We start from the raw sequence: 17,682 nt of genomic DNA, 5'->3' as shown, positions 1-17,682 counted from the left end.
ACTTCCAAACTAAAAAAGATGTCTGGGGAGTTTGTGAAGGCAGGCAGTCAGAGGATGGATGCTAACTTGATGTGATTCTTAAGTTCATCTCGAAAAATTAAAAGATAGTAATCAGGGAAAAAGATGTTTGTAAAAAGAGACAAAGAAGAGAGGACTTCCTTTCCATATAATGAAATGCATCATAAGCAACAGTGATGAAAACAGAGCTACTGATGTAGAAGTAGCAAGATGGGTGGGGCAGCATTTCGTGGGGAGGTCGTCCCAAGTACACAGGGAAAGTCAGCAGATGAGGTGGCCTTCACGTCAGTGGTGGAAAGGTGTGCAGTTTAATAAATGATGGGAAGAAAATAAAGCAGGCTTCCTACTTCACTTCTTCCACCAAAAATTTTAAACAATTCTGAGAACCCATAGAGGGATAAATGATTACAATGGGGGGAAAAAAAGTTGATACCACAAAGTTGTAAAAGAATTCCTGGGTGTATTTTATGCTAAAGAAGGGAGGGCCTTTCTAGGAGTGACATGAAAGGCACAATATCTTATAGTGTAAGATATTGATATATCTGACGGAAAACAAAACTAGGCTCTCCTCAAAAGTCAAAGGACAATGTATAACTGATTCACTTTGTTATAAAGCAGAAACTAACACACCATTGTAAAGCAATTGTACCCCAATAAAGATGTTAAAAAAAAAAAAAAAGTCAAAGGACAAACAACAAACCAGTATAAGATATTTCCAATACATATTTCAAAGGTCTGATTTTCTTACTGAGCAAAGTGATTCATTCATATATGAATATAAATGTACACCTAAAGATACACGTATATAAACATATGTATACCATTTTAATTTCTCCAGCTAGATTCTTAATATTTGTGTGCCCTGGGAGGTACACAGCAACATTTTTGCCATGCCTTTAGGACAATCTTTTACTTAATTTTCTCATATTATTTTTATAAAAGTACAAACATGTATTATTTTTATAAGCAAAAGCTAAAAGCTGTGTTGATACTGTGTTTAACTTTGAATGACCCGTAAATCAGTGGTTCTTGGTCATTTCGGAGACAAAGACTTTTTTAAGAATCAGGTGAAAGCTGTGGACTCCATCTCTTAACAAGTGTCTAGAAGTACACACACCCAAATGCGGTATGAGTTGAGTCCCTGAATGGTTCTTCTAAAGACACACTTATCCAGTGCTGCATAACCGCCCCCAAATGCGGTGACTTAAAACATGAACCATTGGATTGTTCATGATCCTGTGGGTCAGACATTCAGGCGGGACTCGGCAGGCACAGCTCCTCTCTGCTTCGAGTGTGGTCGCCTGCACGTGACTAGGATTGCGAGACCCAGGAGGACCTCACTTCCACGTCTGCGAGCTGGGCATCTCGGTACCCCTTGTGCGGCCTCTCTTGGCAGGGCAGTAGCCACGCAACCTGACAGCCTCACAGTGTCACTGTCACCACCTTCTGTTCCTCAGAGCAAGTCACAGGGCCAGCCCAGATCCAAGGTGAGGGGAAACAGACTCACAGTGGGCAGGATGGCATAGGACCCATGGGTGGGGAGGGGGGTTGCATCTACCACGGTGTAACTCTAAAAATGTGCCACTTTTAGCCAACAGATGTATTAGTCCATTTGTGTCCCAACATGCGTGTTCAACATAAGTCATCTAGGAGTGGCCGTAAGGTATAATAGTCATCTACTCAATGTAAATACCCAAGGTTTTTTCAGTATCCCCCCAAATAAGAACTATGGCTGTGTGTGTATGCATGGAGTACATGGGCAAAGTAGATGCCGTAACTTTGGCTGATATACTGTATTTCATGCATTTTGAAATAAAATCTTTTGCGCATTACTGGAAGGATCTAGTTTGGAAACTCTTCAGAACACCCACTATCCTGGATAATGAAGGACCTCATTATTTGATGCTGGACCTCCAGGCCCACACAAAGAAGAACTACAGAAAAAGACACAAGGCATGACCCTAAAATGGATTAATGTGGTGATAAGATTTAAAAATTACAGTTAATTGATGATCCCAAACCCAAGAGACCTTTCAGTTAAATGTGTAAACTTAACCATAAGCTTATCTCCCTTCTAAAACACCACTCAGACACTACTCCCTAACTCTTAAATGACAGCAGATTATCAAGAATTCCCAAGCATAGGAAGGATGCTTCCGATGTAAAATAATAAACAAAGCAAAAGTAAACAAACAAAAGAGGAACCTAAAGAAAACAGAGATAATAAAGGAAATGAAAGAAAATTACTAACTTGCGGTCTCAGATAAATTTGAAGATACTGTATGTTAATAAAGAGCAGGAAACTGCAAAGAAGAAACAAAAAGAACTCTTGGAAATAAAAATAAAATTGCTAGAGTGAAGCAAGAGGTTAAATGCAGATTTTCTTGCTGTCTCAGTTTTCAGTTGATCCAAGATGAGCAGAGTGCAGATAACCTATTTGGTCCACAGAAGAGAACATGAGGTGGATTTGCATCCCTTGTTGTCACGCATCTTAAGCATATATGAGAGAATGAGATTTATGGAGGGAGAGCAGTAGTGAGAGCTTCTTTAGAGAGAGGTACCAGTGCGTTCTTCATTGCTCATTTCCCCCTCAATTGAAAAGTGAATTTTCAATTCACTTTTGAAAAAACACTGAAAGGTGTTGCCATATGTCTCCGTAAAATTCAGGGGGACAGAATGGTTGGTACATAACGGCCCCAGCAGGAGAACAAGGAGAAAGGACTGTGGTGAAAGCCCACTGCATACCACTGGCAGTGGAACAAATCTTTGTGCTTCCCGTGGGTCATGTGTGGAAACTATGGAAAGGAGCAGACATTGCATCACCCTGGAAGGGACCCCTAGACAAGCAAGATGTCCCCAATTGTCTCTTGAGACAATTGTCTAATTGAAACTATTCTTAATACCTAGAAGTGACCCAAGTGTCTTTCAAGAGCAGGAAGAAAATATTCAAAATAATATGGTTGACAGACAGACTATAGTATTAAAAAAAATGATTTCCTGACTTCAGCCAGCAAGTCCAACTTTTTTCCAACAGTCTAGTTCCGTTTGTGGTTTCATCTTCTTTTAGCATCTCCTTAGTAGGTCTGTAAGTTTTGTTGTCAGCCTCGGGAGCCTCTCCTGATACTCTGAGACAATCTGAAAAGTCACAATTAACATCTTTTTATAGAAATGAAAATATTTAATAGGTAACTAAATGAGAATATCAAAAAACTTTCCCAAATGTAGAATAAAAAGACAAAGGGCATATAAAATAAGAGGGAGAAAAAAAAGATTTAGATCAACACAGAAGGTTTAACATTTGACTACCAGTAATTCTGGAAAGAGAGAAAAGACAAAATGGATGGAAGGAAATTTTGAAAAATACAGAATAAAATATAAAGGACAGTTTCCAAGATCTGAAGGACATACAGTTCCAGAAAGAAAGGGCACAACAGATGCTTAGGTACAGTAATTGAGAAATCAGTAAAGGGCTTCCCTTGTGGTGCAGTGGTTAATAATCTGCCTGCCAATGCAGGGGACACGGGTTCGAGCCCTGGTCCAGGAACATCCCACATGCCACGGAGCAACTAAGCCCGTGCACCACAACTACTGAGCCTGCGAGTCACAACTACTGAGCCTGTGAGCCACAACTGCAGAAGCCCGCGCACCTAGAACCTGTGCTCCGCAACAAGAGAAGCCACCACAATGAGAAGCCCAATGAAGAGTAGCCCCTGCTTGCCACAACTAGAGAAAGCCCGCGTGGAGCAACAAAGACCCAATATAGCCCAGAGTAAATTAATTAATTAAATAAATTTATAAAAAAGAAAAATCAGTAAATAAAAAGATACACACCAAGGAACACTACTGGGATATTTCAATAACAGATAAAGACTCAGAAAGCATTCCATAAAGGGGAGCAAGTCATACTCAAAGTAACAGGAACCAAAAAGACATCAGACTTTTTAATAGCCACAATTAGAAGAGAGAAACATAAAAGCAGTATTTTTACCATTCCAAGAGGAAAAGGTTTTCAACCTAGAATTTTACACCTGCCTAAACTTTTAATCCAGTGTGAGCACAGAATAAAGCATCTTCAGATATGTGGGGTCTCAGAGTATTTCTCTTCCCTGCACGATTTCCTAACCTGATCCTCGAGGTTTGGCTTTAGCCAAATTAGGCAATTAACTCTGAAGTAGAAAGGATCCATAAAATAGAGGATCCAAGACAGAAAATCAGAAATGTAAAGCAATATCCAGATTATGGGAAAGGTAAAGTCCCAGATGACAAACTGTGCCATTAGCCTAGCGGGAAAGGAGTTCAGATTAAAGCAAGAGAATGAAGCGTTCTGGGAAGGCGTTCTCCAGGGTGGTGGGAGGGTGAAGGAACTGGTATATTATCTGGCCGACTTGACTATTGGAACGTATAATGGTTGAAAGAAAATTAAAGATAGATATATGGAAAGCTAAGCAAATTTAATAAAAGATGCAATTATGAGGTCATTTGTATAAGAAATGAAAAATAATCATAGTACGCTACTTGGCTCTGCAGTAAATAATAGACAGTACTTAATACATTGATGATTTAACAAGAACTTTATTAGGAATTATAGATATTCCTAGTATATCATTAGAAATATATATTCTTAAATGGGGTGAGAAGGAGAATGATGTAAAAGCTAGATCCTCATGTCTCATAAAGGATATCTATATACATAGTATAAAATTAATATACTGAGAAATATCTATATAAGAAATTTGGCAATCTGGAGATCAGAATAAATTGCTAAAGGAGATGTAAAAGAAAGAGGTGGGGGGACTTCCCTGGTGGTCCAGTGGTTAAGAATCCGCCTCCCAGTGTAGGGGACGCAGGTTCGATCCCTGGTCTGGGAATTAAGATCCCACATGCCCCAGGGCAACTAAACCCGTGCGCTGCAACTACTGAGTACATGGGCTGCAACTAAGGATCCCGCGTGCCACAACTACAGAGCTCATGTACTCTGGAGCCCGCATGCCACAACTAGAGAGAAGCCCGTGCCCCACAAGGAGGAGACCAAGTGCCACAGCAGAGGATCCCACATGCCGCAAGGAAGTTCCTGCCTACTGCAACTAAGACCCGACACAGCCAAAAATAAAAGAAGGAAGGAAAGGAGAGGAGAGGAGGGAAGGAAGGGAGGGAGGGAGGGAAGGGAGGGAAGGGAGGGAGGGAGAGAAAAAGAGGTGGAAGTTGGGGGCATGCAGCGGGGAGGGGTGTTTAATTGTTACATTTCTTTTGTCATTATTTTATTTTTCTTAATGATGTATGTTACTTTGACAAAGAAATTAAAAGGAAACAAAAATAAGGATACCCAACATGGTTTGATTCAATTCAAGCCAATGTTATTTGTTGGTCACCTTCTTTTTCCAAATCAGTGTGAGTCGTGGCAGATGTGAAGATAAGGCACAACCATGTCCCTTGTGGGGTTACTTAGGGATGGAGAAAGATAGGGCACTGGAGTAGTGAAGGGAAGGGGCTCAAGGTCCACTCTCCACCCACCCTGGGTGGCTGACTCTGGGCAACCTCTTGTGCGTCTGTTTCCGCACCTGTAACATGAAAATGGGGATAGAACAAGCATATTGGGTAGGTTTGTTGGGAGGATTAAGTGAGTGGATGCATATAGAGCATTTCAGTGCTAGCACATACTCAATGTTCAATAAGCAGCAATTACCACTGTATTTTAGCTGATAACATACACATCATGAAATAGTAAGTGGAAGTGCTAATAAGGCGTCCAAAATACTTAGGAAGCAAAGCCATGGATTTTTAAAAAATAATTTCCTTATAAAAATAATTGTTAGTTACATTTAGTTACAGGGCTCTGATTACGAATGGAAAAGCTTTGCAAAAGCGATCCACCATTCGACAGACTTCCCAAGCCCAGCGAGTGGATGTGTGTTTGCTTGGCTTCTGTCCCCTGCATTCTGCATGTCAGGCCAGGTTTGGCACTTCATTCCCTTCTCTCGGCTCCACCGATTCCATCAGCACAGTCACCTCTTCAGGTTTCTGCTCTGGCGTAACTGCTGACAGCATCGCCTGTCTTCTGGCTGTCAACCCAAAGGCCACTGAGAGTTTACTTCTTGAGGGAACCCTGCTGGAGAACAGAGAACCCTGTCAGACAGCCAGAATCCCACATGGTCACTTTTTGCAAGGGCAGACAAGTAAATACTGAGCTGCTGCCTCTGAAGGCCTTATCTGTGTGTTCTCTGCTATATTCTTTTCTTGAAATGATAACTTGTCACCTATAGGACCAGGGAACAGACCAAAGCAAAGCACAGTAGAAGCACCCAAATACAGAAATTCTGTTGGCGTGTGTAGTAGTAGGGCATACATAAAATTTCAGCCCAGTTAATAACCATTTATTTGATTATTATTTTGCCAATAACCAGAGAGTTGTAAAACATGCAGAACATGCTTTGATTTTAAGAGGAAAATAGGAAATAAAATTATGTATTCCATATGATCTTATCTATGTAAGAAGAAGGAAAAAAAACACAACTGGAAGGAAATAAACCAAAATATTAAGAGAGGTCTTTCTGGATTCAAAGATTATGAATAGTTTTCATGTCTTTCCTTACTCCTCTCTTCTTTTTGTTTTTATTTAGGAAGTCTATTATTTTATCATGAGAGAAAATATATATATGATTTAAAAGTAAGTAGTAATAACCTCAAGATAAATAACACAAATTTATGTATAAGTACTCAAGAACATTTGAGTACTTATTTTCCAATACCATGTTAGATGCTTTTAGAATTCAGTGCACTTTGGTAATGAAATTTATTTTATTTTAGAATTTAGTTTAATGGTATCTTATTATTACCATTTTCCTCAGTAGATTTTGAACCTCTTGTAGGAAGGAACCAGCTGTTAGACCTCTCTGTAACACTGTTACCAACCAGAGTTCTTGACATCCTTCATCAATAGAAATTGACTGGAGGCCAGACAAGAAATCCAGGCAAGGCTTTATTGGGTCCCTTGCTGCAGCAGAGGGGAGCGAGAACAACCAACAGGTGCCCTTGCTTGCTCCCTGAAGCGGGGGCGAGCTGGTTCCTTATGTGGGGTGAGGGTAGGGGCAGGTCCAGGGCTCAGGCCACAGGGGTGGCTTAAGTGGTCTGCCCAGCCCTTAGGTGGTGCTGAGTGCACGGGGCATGCCCAGTACCCTGCTTTTGCTCCTGACACCCTGCTTTTGCTCCGGATTCCTGAGAAGCAGCAGTTGGGTTTTTGGTCTTTTTGTATCTTGTTGTCCATAATTTGCCCCAACTGTGCATGCACGCAGCTATTTTTAGTCCCTTATAGTTTCTTTGTATTTTGTTGCTGAGGAGATGTTTGTCCAGATGCAAGCACTGCAGCACAGACAGGTCCCAGCCTGTCTCACCACTAGTGCCCAGCTCTCTTCTGATGTTAAGTGCTTATAAATACCCCAGCTTTGAAGACAGAGGGGGTGTGGTGCTACCACCAATTTAGGATCCTTAGAACAAATCCTCTAAAATGACAGGAACCATTTGGACAAACACGGCCCCCTCTCTCATCACCCAGAAGTCCTCTGAACCGTTCCTAGATTTAGTGCTATTACCTGAACCAGGTGGATGGGGCTCCCATGGAATGGCCCATTGCATGTTATGTTCCGGATGAGGGGGCGTGATTGGGAGACCAGAGTGCCCTGTGGTGCTCCTCTCAGACTGGTGTCCTGCCCTGTGAGGCTTAACGGAGGAGACAGCAATGACAAGGAAGAGATGAACCTGGGCGGAGTGTGTCCAGGTGTTCAGCGACTCTCTGTGAACCACCATGGATGCCACGAACAAACCCCTGTCCTCGTGGAAACTAAATTCTACTAGAGAAACTCCATCAGGTCCCAGTGAGTTGGAACAGGGCATCACTGAATGGTGAGAGTGTGTGAAAGAGAGAGCTCTGGGGCCATGTGTTAAATCAGAAAAGGCAGGAATTAGAAATGCACATTTTGTCCTGTTCCATAGGAAACCATACCAGGTACCAACAATATTAAAGTTGTTGTTTCAGGAGCGTGACCGTACAATTCAGTGTCCTCATCACCACCACTGGAGCTATTTTAGGAAGGGTTCAGTTCTTCGGAGGGAACTTACAGCATTGATTTGAAAAGTCCCTTCCCTCTGCCTGCCAGAAGGCTGAGACTTATCAAGAGTGACATTAGCCTTCTCTCCTACACTTGCACCCTCGTTCAGGCCACTCCAGACATTCAGCATCCTTGTTTTTTTAATTTTTAATTTTATATTGGAGTATAGTTGATTTACAATGTTGTGTTAGTTTCAGGTGTACAGCAAAGTGATTCAGTTATATATATCCATTCTTTTTCAAATTCTTTTCCCATTTAGGTTATTACCGAATATTCTGTAGACTTCCTTGTGCTATATAGTAGGTCCTTGTTGGTTATCTATTTTGAATATAGTAGTGTGTGTGTGTCAATCCCAAACCCCCAATTTATCCCACCTACCACCACCTTTCCCTTTTGGTAACCATAAGATTGTTTTCTAAGTCTGTGAGTCTGTTTCTGTTTTGTAAATAAGTTCATTTGTGCCATTTTTTTAGATTCAGCATATAAGTGCTATCATATGGTATTTGTCCTTCCCTGTCTGACTTCACTTAGTATGATTATCTCTAGATCCATCCATGTTGCTGCAAATGGCATTATTTCTTTCTTTTTTATGGCTGAGTAATATTCCATTGTATATATGTACCACATCTTCTTTATCCATTCATCTGTTGATGGACATTTAGGTTGCTTCCATGTCTTGGCTATTGTAAACAGTGCTGCAGTGAACATTGGGGTGCATGCATCTTTCCTAATTATGGTTTTCTCTGGATATATGCCCAGGAGTGGGATTGCTAGGTCACATGGTAGCTCTATTTTTAGTTTTCTAAGGAACCTGCATACTGCTCTCCATAGTAGCTGTACTAATTTACATTCCCACCAACAGTGTAGGAGGGTTCCCTTTTCTCCACACACTCTCCAGCATTTATTATTTGTACACCTTTTGATGATGGCCATTCTGACTGGTGTGAGGTGATACCTCATTATAGCTTTGATTTGTATTTCTCTAATCATTAGTGATGTTGAGCATCTTTTCATGTGACTCTTGGTCATCTGTATATTTTCTCTGGGGAAATGTCTATTTAGGTCTTCTGTCCATTTTTGCTTGGGTTGTGTGTTTTCTTGATATTGAGCTGCATGAGCTGTTTATAAATTTTGGAGATTAATCCCTTGTCAGTAGCATTGTTTGCAAATATCTTCTCCCTGGGCATCTTGATGTGACTTGAACACACCAGGATCATTCCACCTCAAGGCTTTTGCTTTGATGGTCCTCTTCTTTCAAATACTTAGAGGTCTCTCCCCTCACTTGTTCAGAGGTCATCTCCTTACAAAGGCCTTCCCTGGCCACCCACCCACCACTTATCCTGCGTAATTTTTCTTTTGAGTACTTAACTAGTCCCTGAAATTGTAAGACAAATATTTACGTGTTTATTTATTTATCTGGCTTTTTTCCCTAGAAGGTGACTTCCAGGAGTATAGATTTCTTGTTTACTCTCTTCCCTTCTACATCCTTGGAGCCTAAAAAAAGTAGATGATGCAGAATGGAGACAATGAATACTGGTTGAATAAATAAATGAATACATTTAATTAATCGAGTTTACCTAGAGATGATAAATTGAAAGCTCCAGAAAATTACATCTAACAGTTGTAAGTTACCTCTACAAATAATCAATGCTCTCTCTTTCATTGAATCATTGGCTTTAGAACGAAATCACCATTACTGAGTGCGCGCGCACACACACACACACACACACACACACACACACACACACAGAATAAAAGTTTTCTGGGGCCCAGGTGCTACATTTGGGTCCCAGAGGGTCATATAACCCATAATTTCTAAACCCACCCAACTTTCAGGTTCAGCCTTCCTTCTTTGCCGCAGGCGTCCCCTGGAAGAGCTGAGCTGGAGACAGCAGCTGGAGGCTGTGTTTACCAAAGGGATGCTCTGGGCTCAGGGCCCCTGGCTATTGCCACACTGTTTGTTTTTCGTGATCGGAATGTGTGGCATTATTTGGAGGTGGGCTAGTGTCTAAATTGAATGGGTGAAGAGAAACAGACATTCTCTTTGCCACCTTTGTAGAAAGGCGGCTGGGGAATCAGTGTCCCAAATTACCTGCTGTCAATTATTGATAGCTTTGGCGGGAATCATTTACCTTCTCCAGTTACTTTGACATATGGCCAAAAGGCAGTGGCCAGCCTGTTCCGTTCTTCAGCAGCCTCGTATCCATAGGAAAGTTCCCAGGAAAAGACTGAATTCACCCTTCGAAGCTTCTGTAGATTTCTGGAGAACTCAGGAGGACCTGATTCTTCCTTGAGGATAAGTCATTCATCTATTCATTCATCTAATTTTATTCATGAAAGTGAGGCTGATATTCAGCAGTTTGCACCAATACAGCTATACTGGGTATTAAAATTGTGGAATACCGTTGACCACTGAACAATGCAGGGGCTTAGGGGCCCTGGCCCTGTGCAGTCGAAAATCCACATCTAACTTACAGTTGGCCCTCTGCATCTGCAATTCCACATCTGCGGATTCAGCCAACTGCAGATCACAGAGTTCTGTAGTATTTACTGTTTGAAAAAGCTCCATGTATAAGTGGACCCAAGCAGTGCTGTTCAAGGGTCCACTATCCTGAACCTCCCGCAGCACCAGGGTCACCTGGGTTGTTCCACCAGAACCCCCTCACCAGCCCTTCCCAAAATCACCACCCAACAGTCATTGCCTGACACAGCAGGGAGCTTCCTGGAACAGGTCCATTCTGAGTAGCAGCGCCCTTACCTTCCATATGATAAGTATTTAAATATCAGGCTGCCTGAGACCGTAAGAGCAATGAAACTTGCATTTGAAAGTTCTATGTCCTTTACTTCATAAGAGAGATGGAACTCACATAAGGTGAAAACATTAAGCTGTTTACAAACATCCTAAAGGAGTCCCCCAGGATCTACTTCCATTGCCTTGCCCTTACCGAAACAAGCCTCACACCCTTTGCCTAATTTGCAAGAATTTCCAAAGAAAGGATGTTTTGGTTTTAACACATACACCCACGAGCGAACAGGGACGTCCTCCCGCTCCTGCACGGCTGCATCAGCTGGGATATATGAGTCAACCGTATTCCATTCCCAGGGAAGGTCCGAGGACTGCGTCCAACTAATAACATACTGCAGTGCTTGGCAACCTGTCATCTTCTGGAAAAGAACTTTGTCCTCGGCAGTCTCCACATAACACTGCTTGAGTCTCACATAGCTCTGGCCACGGTTTCTGCGCTATGATTTAGACAATTTCTCAGAAATAAACTATTAAGCGCCCCACCGTGGAGATGACCGCAAGCTTAAGGCATGCGGAGGGCCTGAGTGGGTTTAAAGCCCCTCATGGGCACGTGAAAAAGAAGACCTTCAGTGCACTAACCATGGGTAACGGATGCTTAAAGTGACAGGGCGCACTCGGGGCAAAGGTCATGGATACTGAATGCGGAGACCTGCTACCATTTTCCTTCCTCTGAAGAGGAGGGAGGGTGGCGCCGTCCTCCTCAGTCTCGATGCCCGGCTCACCCCAGAGGCACCTGAAGGGCCCGTGGAAGGAAGGGGAGACGTTGGGTCCTACTGTATTTACCCCATTGCACTGTTCTAGTGAACTTTTTCCCTTTAGGGGGCTCTCCTGGTGCATTACTTTTACCTCCACAGGATAATAATTTAATCTCCCATTTACCTGAGTTCGAGATTTAACCATCCCTCCATTCTGAGCCCCATTTACTTTAAAATCTCAAGTCCACTTTCAGTACACGAGGAATGAGCCCCTACCATCAAGCTCCCTTTCGCAGGAAAAAAAAAAAAATAGAAATGCATGTTGCTATCAGTTTTTATGCCTCTGGTTTTATTTTATAAGCAGCCTGGACATGTGAACCATTGTGTGGTTCTGACCAAACAAAACATGACTTAGGAAGCACAGGGTACCTTTTTTTTCACTCAAAGTATCTGGCTTCACAAAGCGGGAAAGAAATACTTTGCCTCCATTCGGTTTTGCTGTCCTTGGCAGTCGACTTGGCCAGACAGGTGATAGACAAGAGAGATTTTAGGGGCAAGCTCTGTCTCGGGGAGACGGGCCAAGAAGGAAGTAGGTCAAAAGCCAGGCAGAGGATTTGAGGAGAGATCTGCCTTTGGGGAAGCCATCAGCAGAGCTTGAAGCAAATGAAAACCACGTTTTAATTGATTCAGCAAATAATTAGGAAGAATGGAGCCTTAGTGGAACGGCCACTTCAGCTACAGGTTGTCTGAGTGAGTGCAGAATCATTGTCATTCATCATTTGCTACCAGAGTTACCATCAGTCAATCTTCTGTGGATATTCTCCCTTCACCATCATAGGTGCTGAAGTACGAACCAGATGGGCATTGCCTTTGCTTCTCAATCTGTTTTCATTTGAAGGGACACTCGAGCTGCAGAAAGTACCCGGTTGCATACTGAAGGGTTGCCTGTACTGCTCCTGGGGGAGCAGGAGAGGGAGTTCTCAGAGAGCACAGCTCTTTGCTTATCATAGTCCTACTGTAGACGGCCCTGCACAAAACAGGCCCTCAAGGCCGGGCTGTGGAGAAGAAAGGAAGCAGTATACAGGGTGCCATAGAGTCTGGATGCACAGGTGAATGTGCATGAGGGTCCTCTAGGTCATCTTCGATTGGTGGAAAAATGGAATAGTACCATCTATGCTTCCAGACCTCAGGGCACCCAGCAGTTGGTGTAACAGTGAGTAGAAAAAGGTCATAACTTAGAGAACAAACTTAGGGTTACCAGGGGAGAAGGGGAGGGGGAGGGATAGATTGGGAGTTTGGGATTGACATGTATACACCGCTATATTTTAAATGGACGGGCTTCCCTGGTGGCACAGTGGTTGAGAGCCCGCCTGCCGAGGCAGGGGACGCGGGTTCGTGCCCTGGTCCGGGAAGATCCCACATGCCGCGGAGCAGCTGGGCCCGTGAACCATGGCCACTGAGCCTGTGCATCCGGAGCCTGTGCTCTGCAACGGGAGAGGCCACAGCAGTGAGAGGCCTGCGTACCGCAAAAAAAATAAATAAATAAAATAAAATGGATAACCACAGGGACCTACTGTATAGCACAGGGAACTCTGCTCAATACTCTATAACAACCTATATGGGAAAAGAATCTGAAAAAGAATGGATATAAGTATATGTATAACTGATTCACTTTGCTGTACACCTGAAACTAACACACCATTGTTAATCAACTATATTCCAATATAAAATAATTTTAAAAGGAAAACAAAGAAAAAGGTCATAAGACATACTGTTTATTCAGGGTGTGAACCGGAGGGAATTTTGCACCTATTTTGCGATTATTCAACACATTTCTAGAAGAAGTGATTTTTAAAGGTCTTTGAATAAAGCAAGAGGGCTTTAAAAATTTACCAAGGAAAGAGGGTTGGGTGAAAGATGAACCTCTCCCTTTTGGTGTGATTGAATCCCCTATTCATCTTTCAAGTCTTTGTTTAAGTCAGTGGTTCTGAACTGGGGACAGTTTTGCCCCCCAGGGCATATTTGTCAATGTCTAGAGCTATTTTTGCTTGTCAGGACTGGGAGGGGAGAGCTATTGGCATTTAGTGGGAAGAGGCTAGGTATTCTGCTAAACACCCTGAACTGCACAGGGTGGCCGTCACAACCAAGAATTCTCTACCCCAAAAGGTCAGTAGTGCCAAAGCTTAGAAACTGTGGTTTCAGTGTACCTTGGGGAAGCTTCCCCTGACAGTCCTCATGCTACACTAACTCCCTATAATATCCTCATCTCACTTTGTACTTTCCCTCCATAGTATTTGTCACAATTATAAGTAAATACTTAATATTTATCTCTTCCATTAAAAATCAAACCTCCTAGAAAAAGAAATTGTGTGTATCTCATTCACCACTATATCCTAGCACCTAACATAATGCCTGGCACGTTGTAAAACCTAAATAAATGTCTGTTGAATGGATGAATCAACACATGACTAATATTAGGGAATAAGCCAAATAAGATGATCAAGTAGAGTTGTAGTTTCCACAAGCAACTGAAATTTGTCAGGGGGTCTTGGATTGCTCTCTATTTCAGTTCAAGAAAGTGATGAGTTAAAAAAAAAAAAAAAAGGGTGGGCGGTGGGGGGGTGGACTTCCCTTGTGGTCCAGTGGTTAGTACTCCACTCTTCCACTGCAGGGACCTGGGCTTACGTCTCATCTAAAGCACCAAGTAAATAAAAGAATCAGACGTGGTGAGGCTGTGGCACTGAAAGATTAATGGGGAGTCCAGTCCACGCTGCAGAGAGTACAACAAAAAAGGGCTCATGGTTAAAGAGAGAAAAAAAACAAATACTCATGATACAAAGTGTACCTGGCTGACTTGCCGTTTACATTTTGCCCTCTGTGGTGGCAGGGGCTAGCGGAGGGAGTGACTGATTAAAAGATGAGAGTTTCAGGCGCAGATTGAAAGGTTCTGCATGGAGGGAAAGACTATAGCATAGAGCGGCTGTCCTACAAACTGTGTACATCTACCTCCTTCTGCTAGTCTAGTTTTCCCCACTACACTCCGAGGATCTTGAAGATGCGGCCCATGTCCCCCCCTTTTTTTTTTTAACATCTTTATTGGAGTATAATTGCTCTACAGTGGTGTGTTAGTTGCTGCTGTTTAACAAAGCAAATCAGCTGTACATACACATATGTCCCCATATCCCCTCCCTCTTGCGTCTCCCTCCCACTCTCCCTATCCCACCCCTCTAGGTGGTCACAAGGCACCGAGTTGATCTCCCTGTGCTATGCGACTGCTTCCCACAAGCTATTTTACATTTGGTCGTGTATATATGTCCATGCCCCTCTCTCACTTCGTCCCATCTTACCCTTCCCCGTCCCCGTGTCCTCAGGTCCATTCTCTACATCTGCGTCTTTATTCCTGTCCTGCCCTTATATTCTTCAGAACCATTTTTTTCCCTTTTTTTTAGACTCCATATATATGTGTTAGCATACGGTATTTGTTTTTCTCTTTCTGACTTATTTCACTCTGTATGACAGACTGTAGTTCCATCCACCTCACTACAAATAACTCAATTTCATTTCTTTTTATGGCAGAGTAATATTCCATTGTATATATGTGCCACATCTTCTTTATCCATTCATCTGTCAATGGACACTTAGGTTGCTTCCATGTCCTGACTGTTGTAAATAGAGCTGCAATGAACATTGTGGTACCTGCCACTTTGAATTATGGTTTTCTCAGAGTATATGCCAGTAGTGGGATTGCTGGGTCATATGGTAGTTCTATTTTTAATTTTTTAAGGAACCTCCATATTGTTCTCCATAGTGGCTGCATCAATTTACATTCCCACCAACAGTGCAAGAGGGTTCCCTTTTCTCCACACCCTCTCCAGCATTTATTGTTTGTCAATTTTTTGATGATGGCTATTCTGACTGGTGTGAGGTGATACCTCATTGTAGTTTTGATTTACATTTCTCTAATGATTAGTGATGTTGAGCATTCCTTCATGTGTTTGTTGGAAATCTGTATATCTTCTTTGGAGAAATGTCTATTTAGGTCTTCTGCCCACTTTTGGAGTGGGTTGTTTGTTTTTTTGGTATTGAGCTGCTTGTAAATTTTGGAGATTAATCCTCTGTAAGTTGCTTCGTTTGCAAATATTTTCTCCCATTCTGAGGGTTGTCTTTTCGTCTTGTTTATGGTTTCCTTTGCTGTGCAAAAGCTTTGAAGTTTCATTAGGTCACATTTCTTTATTTTTGTTTTTATGTCCATTTCTCTAGGAGGTGGGTCAAAAAGGAACTTGCTGTGATTTATGTCATAGAGTATACTGCCTATGTTTTCCTCTAAGAGTTTTATAGTGTCCAGTTTTACATTTAGGTCTCTAATCCATTCTGAGTTTATTTTTGTGTATGGTGTTAGGGAGTGTTCTAATTTCATTCTTTTACATGTAGCTGTCCAGTTTTCCCAGCACCACTTATAGAAGAAACTGTCTTTTCTCCATTGTATATCCTTCCCTCCTTTGTCATAGATTAGTTGACCATAGGTGTGTGGGTTTATCTCTGGGCTTTCTACCTTGTTCCATTGATCTATATTTCTGTTTTTGTGCCAGTACCATCCTGTCTTGATTACTGTAGCTTTGGAGTATAGTCTGAAGTCTGGGAGCCTGATTCCTCCAGCTTCGTTTTTCTTTCTCAAGATTGCTTTGGCTATTCGGGGTCTTTTGTGTTATCATACAAATTGTGAAATTTTTTGTTCTAGTTCTGTGAAAAATACCATTGGTAGTTTGATAGGAATTGCAGTGAATCTGTAGATTGCTTTGGGTAGTATCGTCATTTTTACAATGTTGATTCCTCCAATCTAAGAACATGGTATATCGCTCAATCTGTTTGTATCATCTTTAATTTCTCTCATCAGTGTCTTGTAGTTTTCTGCATACAGGTCTTTTCTCTCCTTAGGTAGGTTTATTCCTAGGTATTTTATTCTTTTTGTTGCAGTGGTAAATGGGAGTGTTTCCTTACTTTCTCTTTCAGATTTTTCATCATTAGTGTATAGGAATGCAAGAGATTTCTGTGCATTAATTTTGTATCCTCTTACTTAACCAAATTCATTGATTAGCTCTAGTAGTTTTCTGGTACCATCTTTAGGATTTTCTATGTATAGTATCATGTCATCTGTAAACAGTGACAGCTTTACTTCTTCTTTTCTGGTTTGGATTCCTTTTATTTCTTTTTCTTCTCTGATTGCTGTGGCTAAAACTTCTAAAACTATGTTGAATACAGTGCTGAGAATGTACAACCTTGTGGTGTTCCTGATCTTAGAGAAAATGATTTCAGTTTTTCATTATTGAGAATGATGTTGCCTGTGGGTTTGTCATATATAGCCTTTATTATGTTGAGGTAAGTTCCCTCTATGCCTACTTTCTGGAGTTTTTTTTTTTTGTCATAAATGGGTGTTGAATTTTGTTGAAAGCTTTTTCTGCATCTATTGAGATGATCATGTGGATTTTCTCCTTCAGTTTGTTAATATGGTTTATCATATTGATTGATTTGAATATACTGAAGAATCCTTGCGTTCCTGGAATAAACCCCACTTGATCATGGTGTATGATCCTTTTAATGTGCTCTTGGATTCTGTTTGCTAGTATTTTGTTGAGGAATTTTGCATCTATGTTCATCAGTGATATTGGCCTGTAGTTTTCTTTCTTGGTGACTTCTTTTTCTGGTTTTGGTATCAGGGTGATGGTGGCCTTGTAGAATGAGTTTGGGAGTGATTCTCCCTCTGCTATCTTTTGGAAGAGTTTGAGAAGGATAGGTGTTAGCTCTTCTCTAAATGTTTGATAAAATTCACCGGTGAAGCCATCTGGTCTTGGGCTTTTGTTCCTTGGAAGACTTTTAATTTCAATTTCAGTGCTTGTGATTGGTATGTTCATATTTTCTGTTTCTTCCTGGTTCAGTCTTGGAAGGTTATACCTTTCTAAGAATTTGTCCCTTTCTTCCAGGTTGTCCATTTTATTGGCATAGAGTTGCTTGTAGTAATCTCTCATGATCCTTTGTATTTCTGCAATGTCAGTTGTTACTTCTC

The sequence above is a fragment of the Aethalodelphis obliquidens genome, unplaced genomic scaffold (assembly GCF_003676395.1).
Source record: "Aethalodelphis obliquidens isolate GAN/ISIS:26980383/991018 unplaced genomic scaffold, ASM367639v1 scaffold56, whole genome shotgun sequence".
In the NCBI taxonomy this organism is placed as follows: Eukaryota; Metazoa; Chordata; class Mammalia; order Artiodactyla; family Delphinidae; genus Aethalodelphis; species Aethalodelphis obliquidens.
The sequence above is the reverse complement of the archived record's forward strand: the minus strand, read 5'-3'. Positions refer to the sequence as shown.